A 12,545-nucleotide genomic window follows, 5' to 3' on the forward strand; every position below is an offset into this window, starting at 1 on the left:
TCCATAGGGTTCTCCCATGTAATTCACCTCTTCCATTGCAGGGTTCTCAGGATCATAAGCTTCTCCTTCAGAGGAGGCTTCTTTAGTACTGCCGGATGCAGCTGGCAATCCAGTCAGACTCTGAGAAATCATATTGACTTGCTGAGTCAATATTTGTTCTGAGCCAATATGGCATTCAGAGTATCAATCTCAAGAACTCCTTTCCTCTGAGGCATCCCATTATTCACAGGATTTCTTTTAGAAGATTACATGAACTGGTTATTTGCAACCATTTTAAAGAGTTCCTGGGCTTCTGCAGGGGTTTTCTTTAGATGAAGAGATCCACCAGCAGAGTTGTCCAATGACATCTTGGACAGTTCAGACAGACCATCATAGAATATGCATAAGATGCTCCATTTTGAAAGCATGTCAGAAGGACATCTTTTGATCAATTGCTTGTATCTTTCCCAAGCTTCATAGAGGGATTCACCTTCCTTCAGTTTGATGGTTGGGACTTCCACTCTAAGCTTGCTCATCTTTTGAGGTGGAAAGAATTTGGCCAAGAAAGCATTGACCAACTTTTCTCAAGAGTTCAGGCTTTCCTTAGGTTGTGCGTCCAACCATGTCCTACCTCAGGATCAACCTCATTGGTCTTAACAATATCACAGATTTGCAAGAATTCAGCTAAGAACTGATGAGGATCTTCCAATGAAAGTCCATGAAACTTGCAATTCTGCTGCATCAGAGAAACTAATTGCGGCTTAAGCTCAAAGTTGTTTGCTCCAATGGCAGGAATTGAGATGCTTCTTCCATAGAAGTTGGAAGTTGGTACAGTAAAGTCACCAAGCACCTTCCTTATATTTCTGGCATTGTTGTTGGGTTCGGCTGCCATGTCTATTTTCTCTGCTTCCTTTTTGAAAATTTCAGTTAGGTCCTCTTTGGAGTATTGTGCTTTAGCTACTTTTAGCTTCCTCTTCAGAGTCCTTTCAGGTTCAGGATCAGCTTCAACAAGAATGTCTTTATCCCTGTTCCTGCTCATACAAAAAAGAAGAGAACAAAGAGAGTATGAAATCCTTTATGTCACAGTATAGAGATTCCTTGATGTGTCAGAGGAAGAGAAGAATAGAAGGATGAGGTAGAGAGATAAGATGAGTAATTCGAAGAGAGAGAAGAGAGAGAGAGGAGTTTGAATTATGAGTGGAAGACAAGTGTTAGTGATTAAATAGAATAAATAGAAATAGATGAGAGATAGAGTTTTCAAAAATTTTTTTAAATAAAATAAAATTAGAATTAAAAAAATTGGTTAATTAAAAAGATTTTTGAAAAATGGTTAATGATTTTCGAAAATGAAAAATGAAAAAGTGGTTAGGTGGTTTTGAAAAAGATAAGAATTAGTAAATTTTGAAAAGATAAGAAGTTAGAAAAAGATTTTTAAAATCAATTTTTGAAAAGATGAGAAGTTAGAGAAATATTTTGAAATTAGACTTTTAAAAAGATATGATTTGAAAAGGATTTGATTGAAAAAGATATGATTGAAAAGATAGGATTGAAAAAGAAATTAAAAAAGATTTGATTTTTAAAACTTGATGACTTGACTAACAAGAAACTAAGAGATATGATTCTAGAATTTAAAAATTGAACCTTTCTTAACAAGAAAGTAACAAACTTGAAATTTTTGAATCAAAACATTAATATTTAGCAAGGTTTTTGAAAATATGAAATAAAAATAAGGAAGAGGTTTTGAAAATTTGTTTAAAGATTTTCGAAAAAACATAAAAAGAAAAACGAAAAATATTTTGGAAAATTAGTTTTAAAATTTTCAAAAACATTAAAAGAGAAAGATAAGATTTTAAAATTATGAATTAAAAAATGAAAATTTGAAAAAGATTTAAATTGAAAACAAAATGACCTCTCCTGTGTCATCCTGGCGTTTAACGCCCATTTGGCTACCTCTTTGGGCGTTTAACGCCCAGCCAGATACCCTCCCAGAAATCCTTCCTTACTGGGCATTTTTCTAAATGCCCAGCTTTTTCTCTACGATTCCTCTGCTTTATGTTCTGAATTTTCAATTCTCTATGTTATTGACTTGAAAAAGATATATTTTTTATTTTTTTTAATTTTAATGAGGAAGAGAAACACAACAAAATGAAACTAAACATGATAAATTAAGATCAAACAAATAATGCATGCAAGAACACTTTGAATGTCAAGATGAACACCAAGAACACTTTGAAGATAATGATGAACATCAACAACATATTTTTGAAAATTTTTAAGAAAAGAAAGACATGCAAGACACCAAACTTAGAAATTTTCATACTAGAGACACTAACAATTTGAGAATGCACATGAAAAACAAGAAAAGACACAAAACAAGAGAATTTAAAGTTTAGAACAAGAAAAATAATCAAGAACAACTTGAAGATCAATGAAGAACACAATGCGTATGTTTTCGAAAAATGCAAGAAAAATAATAATATGCAATTGACACCAAACTTAAAATTTGACACTAGACTCAAACAAGAAACACAAAATATTTTTTTGGTTTTATGATTTTATAAATTTTTTTGTATTTTTCAAAAATTATTTTGGAAAAGGAAAAAATAAAATAAAGAAAGAAAATTACCTAATCTAAGCAACAAGATGAACCATCAGTTGTCCAAACTCGAACAATCCCCAGCAACGGCGCCAAAAACTTGGTGCATGGAATTGTGATTCACACTTTTCACAACTCCGCACAACTAACCAGCAATTGCACTGGGTCGTCCAAGTAATAAACCTTATGTGAGTAAGGGTCGATCCCACAGAGATTGTCGGCTTGAAGCAAGCTATGGTCATCTTATAAATCTCAGTCAGGTGGATTCAAATGGTTATGGGATTTTAATAGTTAAAAGACAAATAAAATATAAAATAAGATAAAGATACTTATGTAATTCATTGGTGGGAATTTCAGATAAGCGTATGGAGATGCTTTGTTGCTCCTGAACTTCTACTTTCCTATTGTCTTCATCCAATCATGCGTATTTCCTTCCATGGCAAGCTGTATGTTGGGGGATCAACGTTGTTAATGGCTACCGTCCATCCTCTCAGAGAAAATGGTCCAACTACGGGTTTCGTAGGGCTAATCATCTATCAGTTCTCACTTGTGTTAGAATAAGATCCATTGATCCTTTTGCGCACTGTCACTACGCCCAACAGTTGCGAGTTTGAAGCTCGTCACAGTCATCCCATTCCGGATCCTACTCGGAATACCACAAACAAGATTTAGACTTTCCGGATCTCAAGAATGCTGCCAATTGATTCTAGATTATACCACAAAGGTTCTAATGTTACGGATTTGAATGCTCTGTTGTTAGGAGAGGTGATTCAGATCTGTGGATCAGAGACCCAAGAGATACACACTCAAGCTGTCGCCCAATGACTACGTTGAGCTCAAATAGAACGGAAGTGGTTGTTCAGGCACGCACTCATAAGTTGAGAATGATGATGAGTGTCATGGATCATCACATTCATCATGTTGAAGTGCGAGTGAATATCTTAGAGTAGAAATAGGCGTGAATTGAATAGAAAAACAATAGTACTTGCATTAATTCATGAGGTGCAGCAGAGCTCCACACCTTAATCTATGATGTGTAGAAACTCCACCGTTGAATATACATAAGTGATGAAGGTCCAGGCCTGGCCGAATGGCCAGCCCCGAAAACGTGATCAAGAGATTAAAAAATGATCATAAGATAATCCAAAGATCAAAAGATGAAAATACAATAGTCAAAGGTACTATTTATACTAAACTAGTTACTAGGGTTTACAGAAATAAGTAGATAGTGCAGAAATCCACTTCCAGGGCCCATTTGGTGTGTGTTTGGGTTGAGCCTTGAAACTTTCACGTGCATGGACCACTCTTGGAGTTAAACACCAGCTTGGGTGCCAGTTTGGGCGTTTAACTCCAGCTTTGGTGCCAGTTCTGGCATTTTACGCCAGAAAAGGCTCTCTGGTGGGCGTTATGACGCCAGTTTGGGCCATCAAATCTCGAGAAAAGTATGGACTACTATACATTGCTGGAAAGCCCAAGATGTCTACTTTCCAAGGCAATTGTGAGCACGCCAATTGGTCTTCTGTAGCTCCAGAAAATCTACTTCGCGTGCAGGAGGGTCAGAATCCAATAGCATCTGCAGTCCTTTCTCAGCCTCTGAATCAGATTTTTGCTCAGGTCCCTCAATTTCAGCCAGAAAATACCTGAAATCACAAAAAAATACACAAACTCATAGTAAAGTCTAGAAATGTGATTTTTGCATACAAACTAATAAAAATATACTAAAAAATAGCTAAATCATACTAAAAGCTACATGAAAACAATGCCAAAAAGCGTATAAATTATCCTCTCATCAGGGGTATATTTGTATAAAATCTTATGTATTTAACTCTCCAATAACTTAATTTACTTTTGTACCTCTTAGAGGTTTATGGAGAACTAGGGTTTTATGTATGTATTTTGGGCTTCGGGTTATGTATATAAGTATGTAAATATTCTCCAGCCAACCTTAGCTTCGCAGGCTGAGTTAGGAGCTTGTTATTTTGTACTTTTGACCCTCTATTCCTACTTTCTGTTTATTATACTTATGAATCTTAGTTTTCTTCGCACGTAAGTTTTCCATTTATGTGAGCATTACGGCTTTTGTTTTAAACTTTTCTTCAAAGGCTCCTAATTATAAACTTCTTCAAACTATGGTATATATATAATTTTACTTTTAGAGGTTGTAATACCTCACCACCTTTGTCTTATGACTTAAGCATAATATTCTGTGCGGTAGGGTGTTACATTATCGTATCAGAACAGTTCGTTCCCGTAGAACCTGGGAAATGTACTAACTATGCTTCTGAGTATACTCTGGCTATCTGTACATGCTATTTAGGATGTCTGCTTGACATATATAGCATAAATGTTCTTGAGCATTACCTTTGGAGATTCGAAGAACTAGACTTTAAATATTAAGCTGATTACCTTAATATCAATTATTCGGCGTGGACAAGACCCAAATGGCGTCTCGTGGGCGTGAGTGAGGTGATACGGTTGATGATAGGGCGGATGCACAAGCAATTGTTGACAGGCTATGACAACAAGCTAGAAATGGTGATAGAGGCAGTGATGGACCCAGTGATGAAAAGAAACCAAGGGATTAGAACTCATGCAGCTGGAGTAAAGTCCAATAGCACTCAGTTAGAGGGATAAAGAGGCCCAAGGAATGTTTAGACAGAGTAGATGAGCAATTAAGTTCTTAGTAGTTGATAATCAGAGTAACGCTGCGGGAGCGCAGCAATTTTGGTGGCTCTAGAATTGTATCAACGTAAGAAAGGAGTTTTAGGATATGAGGGTGTCATGAGGAATCACTGTAGGATCGAGGAGTGAAAAGTGTATGTGATTCAGGCTTTAACAGATTAAATTAGACTAAGAGATTGGAAAATTGATTAATGTTCGAGATAGTTGAGAACGGTTCGAGATCGATTTGGTTTAGATAGGATCCTTAGAGGATAAAGAAGTTTGTAATTAATAACAAAGAGTTAGACGAAACTAAGAATGAAATAGACGGGTTTAGCTTAGGCTTGAAATGGGAATAGGGTATTAAGTTGATGTTGGAGAATAACAAAATGAATTATAAGAGATCGATTAAATCTGAGGGAGCATATATGGAGAATTGAGAGCAAATTTTTGAGGACGAAAATTTTTGTTAGGGGGTAGAATGTAAACCCCAAGTAATTAATTAATAATTAGTTAATAAATTAATTATTAATGAAATAAATTAGAAAATGGAATTTTATGATCTAGTGAGGTAGAGCTAATTAAAATAAAAATTGACACTAATTTCAAAGAATTTGGCCTAAGATTGGGCCGAACGGTCCGAACCGGTTGAACTAGGCCCGAAATGGACCCAAGGCTCAGCCCATCAGTCCAACCACATATAAAAAGATCCAATTCTCTTCTTCCTTTCAGCATAAACACACTGAAGCAATGCATGGTGAGGGAAGAGAAAGACAAACCGTAACACCATAAGTGTGGGGAGGTTGATAAACCCCATTTGTAAGGTTTATCTTGTGTTAAATTTAAGGGATTTTATGACCTTTTACCCACATTTATTCAATGAAATAGCATGGTTTCATGATTGTCTCCTAATTTGTGCTTAAGTGTGAAAACATGCTTTCTAAGCCTTAAATTAGCTAAATTTAATTCACCTTTGATTCCACTAGATGCCTTGATGTGTTTGTTAAGTGATTTCAAGTTGAAAAGGCTAGGAAATGATCAAAGGAGTGAGAGAAAAGCATGCAAAGTGGAGAAGATCATGAAAAGCCAAAGAGTTGAACTCGCCCATGGACGCGCGCACGCACCAGGCGCATACGCGCACCTTGCGAAATGGCCCATGGACGCGTACGCGTGCTGTGCGCGTACGCGTCGATGCTGATACTTGATTTTTAAGTAAATTCGCGCCCAGCGAATTCTCAGGAGTTGTGGGGCCCAATCCCAACCAACTTTGGCGCCAAAGATGCTATTTAAAGCCAAGGATTGAAGAGCAAAGGGACTTAGCATCATTCACACTTATTAGGATTAGTTTTAGTTAGTTTTAGAGAGAGAAGCTCTCACTTCTCTCTAGGATTAGGATTAGGCTTAGTTCTTAGATCTAGGGTTTAATTCATATCTTCTTCCACTTCTTCTTTTCAATTCCTTGTTGTTACATTCATCATTCTTCAATTCTTTTGTTGTAATTTCCTTTATGTTGTTCTTATACTTTGTTGTACATCTACTATTGTTCCTTCCATTTTCTTTCAATTTAATTCAAGGCAATTCATAATAATTGTGTTTCTTTTGATTGTTGTTGTTAATTCCTTTCAATAATTGTTGTTAGATTTCATTCTTGTTGTAGACTTCATGTGCTTTCCTTCTATGCCTCTTATGTGTTTGACAAAAATGCTTCTTTTGGTTTTAGTGTAGATTTTGTTCCTCTTGGCTTTGGTTGAGTAATTAGTGACTCTTGAGTTATATAATTCCTTTGTTGATTGATAATTAGAAGTTGCTAATTGATTTGAATGCCTCTAAAGCTAGTCTTTCCTTTAGGAGTTGATTAGGACTTGAGGAATCAAATTGATTCATCCACTTGACTTTTCTCCATGGTTAGAGGTTAACTAAGTGGTAGCAATGAACAATTTGTGGTCACAATTGAGGAGGATAACTAGGATAGGATTTCTAGTTCTCATATCTTGCCAAGAGCTTTATTAGTTGTTAGTTTATTTTCTTTGCCATTTATATTTTTTGTCTAAAATCTCAAAAAACTCCAAAATAACTCACAACCAATAACAAGACACTTTATTGTAATTCCTAGGGAGAACGACCCGAGGTTCAATACTTTGGTTTATAAATTTTAGGGGTTTGTACTAATGACAAACAACTTTTTGTATGAAAGGATTATTGATTGGTTTAGAAACTATATTTGCAATGAGAATTCATTTGTGAAATTCTATACCATCAAAAATCCAATCATCAAAATGGTGCCATTGCCGGGGAATTGCAATGGTGTTATGTTACTGGTTATTGTACATATGTGAATAGTGTGAATATCTTGCTTTTTGCTTTATTTGCTAGTTGTAGAATTTTGTTTCTCTCGTTTTCTATTATCTTTTGATTATTGTTTTCTCTTTCCATTATGAATTCTCACTTTGCCTATGAGCTTGGTTCTAATTATGTTGTAGGAGATGTGAATTTTAATGACAACATGTATCAAGGATGGGATAACCAACGGTGGGAGGAGCCATATGCATATGATCAATCCTCATGGCAACAACCCCCATCAATGCACTATGAAGAAGAACCATTCTATGATGCATACCAATCAAATGGCTATGGTGAATCTCCTTGTGACTTTCAAGAACCACCACCATATGCCTATGAGCCATATCCTCAACATAACCCTCAACCATACTTACAAGCCCCTTCTTACCAACCACCTTCATATGACCCTAATCCATATCCACCATACTAACTACCTTTTGAGCTATATGAGCCAAATATTGAACCACCACCACTCCAACCTCAATACTTCCAAGAGCCAACTCCATACCATGACCAAGATGAACCACCTCCAATGCACACAAATTTTCAACCACAAGATGAATTCTACCTTCCACCACAACCTTCCATGGAAGAATACTCATGGCATTCGATCCAAGAGCCATATGATCCTAATCATGATATCCAAGTGGAACAAGAGTCAAGGGATCATCTCAAGGAAGCATTGGATCAATTTCAAGCAACCATGGAGCATGTTGTGCAACAAGTGGAAAAAGTGGAGAATGTTGAACCACCACACCCTAATTATGATGAACCACCCTCTTATTATGAACCCTTCCTCCAAAACAATGAACCCTCCCATCCACTCCAACCTCAAATGGACGACATCCTTGATGTTCTTGTGCAAGGAAAAGAGGAGATGACAAGGGATGTGCAACAATTCATGACCACCTTGGAAGAGGTGGTAAACCGATTAGCCTCCCAATACTTGAACAACCAAAGAACTCCCATGGCTACATGTGGAGAATCCAAGGAAGAGCATAGCATAAAGGAGAGATTGGAAACTCCGGTAAAAAATGAGGAAAGCTACTTTGTGTTGGAACAATTGGAGGAGCCTATGATTATTGAAGAAGAGGAAGAAGTGGTTGAAGACTTAGAAGATGCGGAACCTCCACGGGAACCTAGAGTTATAGAAAACCCCTCCAAGAATATTAAAGTTGATGTTGAGGAGGAACGTGCACAACCTTCAAGGCATATCCCATATGAAGACTTGGAAGGAATGGAGCAAGAATTGAGTTCCCTTGGTGATGAAGATCAAGCATCAAATCTTAGCGGTGGTGAATCCTTTGAACTTGAAGAACCTTCTCTTGATGAGATAGAAAGCGATGTGGAGGTAGATTTCTCTCGTCCTTCCATTTATGATGTGAGTGATGGAGAAGAGTTAGATGAAATTGACAAACAAAGGATTGGATTTGAAAAATCTTGTGAAGAGGTGGAAGTCCTTAGAAAAAGAAGGACGGGAGTTGAGTACGCTTTGTCAAGATCTTTGGAAGCTTCTTTGCCTAGGTTGTCATATATTCCTTCACTTGAGTGGGTAAAACTCATTTCTATTAGCTTTATTGTCCCACTTGAGTATGGTTTTCTTGAAACGGATGGTCAACTTAGGATGATTTGTGGGATAAAGCATAAGAGAAGAATGTTTAGTGGATGGCATTGCAAATCAAGGCTCATTTTAGTTGATACCTCAAAGCTTAGATGCAAAGGTTGGGCTAATGCTCACTTGAATGGGTCTAAAAGGAGAGTTTGGTATCACATTGAGAATTCATCTTCCTTGCCACCCGGATGGATTAATGATGACCAACCTCAAGACGGGTGTGAAAATAAAGTGTGGGATCCCGGATTACAAGAAGAGGATCAACAATGGGAGCCCCAAACTTGTGAAGAACTCCATCAAGACTTGGTGCAACTTATGAGAAATCTTGGGGCACAATAGAGAACCAAGCATTGGTGGGAGTTCCAAGATGAGTACAAGCACAAGCCACCTTAAGAGGAGCTCCCCATAAGTCCAACTTAAGGACAATAAACAAAAGTGCTAGGTGGGAGACACCCTACCATGGTAAATTCTTTTCATTTTTTCTCTTTTGTACATACTAATAGAATTAGTTTAATTTCATGTTTTTTTGAGTTTGTTGAGTCTAATTGGTAGTTTAGTATGTTAAATAAAGTTTTACGGTGTTTTGGTAGCTGTTTGAAGGTTTGGAATGCTTGGATTGGTGCAAAAACATAGAAAAAATTTTGAAAAACAGAGCACCATCCACGCGTACACACACTGTGCGCATACGCGTGCATCAAGCGTTTTGGACCATCCACGCGTGCGCGCCATGCGTGCGTACGCGTGGATTGCAAAACTTCATGCCTCCATACATTGACCCGAGAGTTATGCCCGCACTGTCCGCGCACTGTGCCCGAGGCACAAACCAACTCGCGCGTACGCGCCACTCTCGAAATAAGCCATCAACGCGGACGCGCCAGGTGCACGTATGCATCGCGTCCATTACATCACCATCCGCGCGCACGCACCGTGTGCGCGTACGCGTGGATGCCCTTCCTTCAATCCACTTCTTTTCTTTTCCTCTTTCCATTTCTTTCCCTCTCATTTCTTTTTCCCTCCTTCTACCCCTCATCCAACACTTCCAAACACCATTGATAACCATTTATTTTAGTTAGTTAATTAGTTAGTTGGTTAGTTAATTAGTTAGTTTTAGTTTACTTTTCATTTTATTTTCTCTCTTTTCATTATAAGTGTTGGATTATTGACTTTGTTTACTAAGCATTGCTGCCCCTTTATTGCCTAAATGCTATTTTAGCATGAATGTTTTTAGATAATCTTTGTTGGATTCTATGATTGATGTTATATTTTGCTACTTGGTTTTGAGTTTTTCATGCTTACCTTTTGAAAAATACCAAGTGATGAGAATTGCCTTCGAGCTTGTGACTCTTTTGAATTGCGTGTTGTAGCTAGCCACCATGTAATTTGAACCCTATTCTTTTATTAGGCAATCTCTTGACATTGGATGGTGTGCATTTACCTTAATGCATTGTATTTAATGATTAGATGCATTCATATGTTTATGGCTTGAATGCTTTCATGCCTCTTCAATGCTTGTTTTACCATACAAGTTTACTTAAAGCATCTCAAGCATACTAGAATGAGTAAAGTGCATGCTTCTTTTGTGACATAGCTTTTTATGCTAATGTGTGTTCTGAAAGGCGCAATTTAGAATTCACACACTTATTTGTCATTAATGTCACACTAATTCACTCACTCAATTCTAGTGATTAGTACCTCATTCCAACAATGTTTGCTTCATTGCTTTTGTTTTCTCATCTTATGGTGTTATATTTTTGTTTTTCTTGCATGATGCACCGCAAGCAAAAATGAAAATGGAAGCAAGATAAAGAACACGCAGCGACCAGTTGACCTACCAGCTGAAGGTAGCAATCCAGAGAGTCGTCGTACCCCCTTGCTCATCTTTGAGTGCACCGAGGACTGTGGAAACTTTTAAGTGTGGGGAGATCGTCCGACCGATCAGCGATTTTGGGTGACAAGTTTCTAATTCCAATACTTTTGCATTTTCATTTTAGGTTTTTAGGATTTTTACTTGCATTTTCTTAATTTTGCATATATATACACAATAAGTTTAGTCAAAATAATGAAATTTTTTGAGAAAATTATCTATAGGGCACCTCAATTGATTTAAGTGAAAAACTTTTTCATAGAACTTGCTTGAATTATATATATTGTGGATCATGTTTTGAGCTAAGAACACAAGCAAGTGAGATTTGAGCCTAATGGTGTGGTTACATCTTATAACCACTTATATTTCCTTCTTGTGTGCAATTGTTCTCTTTCTATGATTGTAATCTTTGATTTGTTTGATTCTTTATGTCCATTATTTTGTGTATTATATTCATGCATTTATACGATTGAGGCCATCATTTCAATTGGCTTACTTATCCAAATAGCCTTACCTTTTATCAACCTTTGTTAGCCAACTTTGAGCCTACGCTTAACCCACTTGTTCTTTTATTTAGCACATTACAATCCCTAAAGCAAAAAACAATAAATGTCCTTATTTGGATCTTTGATTAGCTTAGGCTAGTGTGTGTGTAACATTCAAGTGTGGGAACCTTGGGACATTGGGGGAGTAAAAAGGTAGTTTTGTATTTTTATTGGAAATATTGGGAATTTGGTACATATTCATGTATTAATTAAATGTATAGACCTTATGCATTGATATTCTTGTATGTAGCTTGAATGAAAGAAAAAAAATGAAAAAAAGAGAAAAAGAAAAAAAATATGATAAATGTGAAAAAGAAAAGGAAAAAAAGATAGAAAAAGAAAGAAAAAGAAAGAAAAAGAAAAAAAACAATAAAAAGGGGACAAAATGCCCCAAAGTGAAGCTCAATAAAATCAATGCATATGTGTTGTGATCAAGAAAAAAATGCATGAGTATGAGAAGAAAAAGTGAAAAATGGGTAGCTAGGTTAGCTTTAAAATTGTATAGGATGTCATAGGTTAGGTGAGAAGTTTAAGCTTATCAAAGATTCAAATTTCAAGCTCACTTAACCATATATGCATCCTACCTTGACCCTAACCCCATTACAACCTAAAGAAAAGACCTCATGATAGATGTATGCATGCATGAAATAATTGTTGATTGTTAGATGAAGAACAAATCTTAGAAAGCATGAAATAGAGGAGAATGGAGTGAATCGACCCTAAACACCTGAGCGAATAGAGTCCAAACACATTCGGTGAGGGTTTGATTGCTCGATTACATGTTTCTGCCTACAATCATCACTTTTCATACAAGTTTGTAAAAATATCTAATAACTCAATCCAATTGTAGATTAGACTTGCTAGTCCTTAGCCCTTGTGCATATATGCTTCTTGGGAATTGATTTTTTTTTACTAAGCAATTGCATTCATTTAGATAGTTGTATATAG

At 36.6% G+C, this 12,545-nt stretch overlaps 1 non-coding gene across 1 annotated transcript; it reads left to right on the plus strand.

The window, feature by feature from the left end:
* Positions 1–401: 401 nt before the first annotated feature.
* On the plus strand, positions 402–509 carry LOC127744595 (small nucleolar RNA R71). The gene has a single exon (XR_008005573.1). It is a non-coding gene; the product is annotated as a small nucleolar RNA R71 (small nucleolar RNA).
* Positions 510–12,545: the final 12,036 nt, after the last annotated feature.

The sequence above is a fragment of the Arachis duranensis genome, unplaced genomic scaffold, assembly GCF_000817695.3.
Source record: "Arachis duranensis cultivar V14167 unplaced genomic scaffold, aradu.V14167.gnm2.J7QH unplaced_Scaffold_608113, whole genome shotgun sequence".
Lineage (NCBI taxonomy): Eukaryota > Viridiplantae > Streptophyta > Magnoliopsida > Fabales > Fabaceae > Arachis > Arachis duranensis.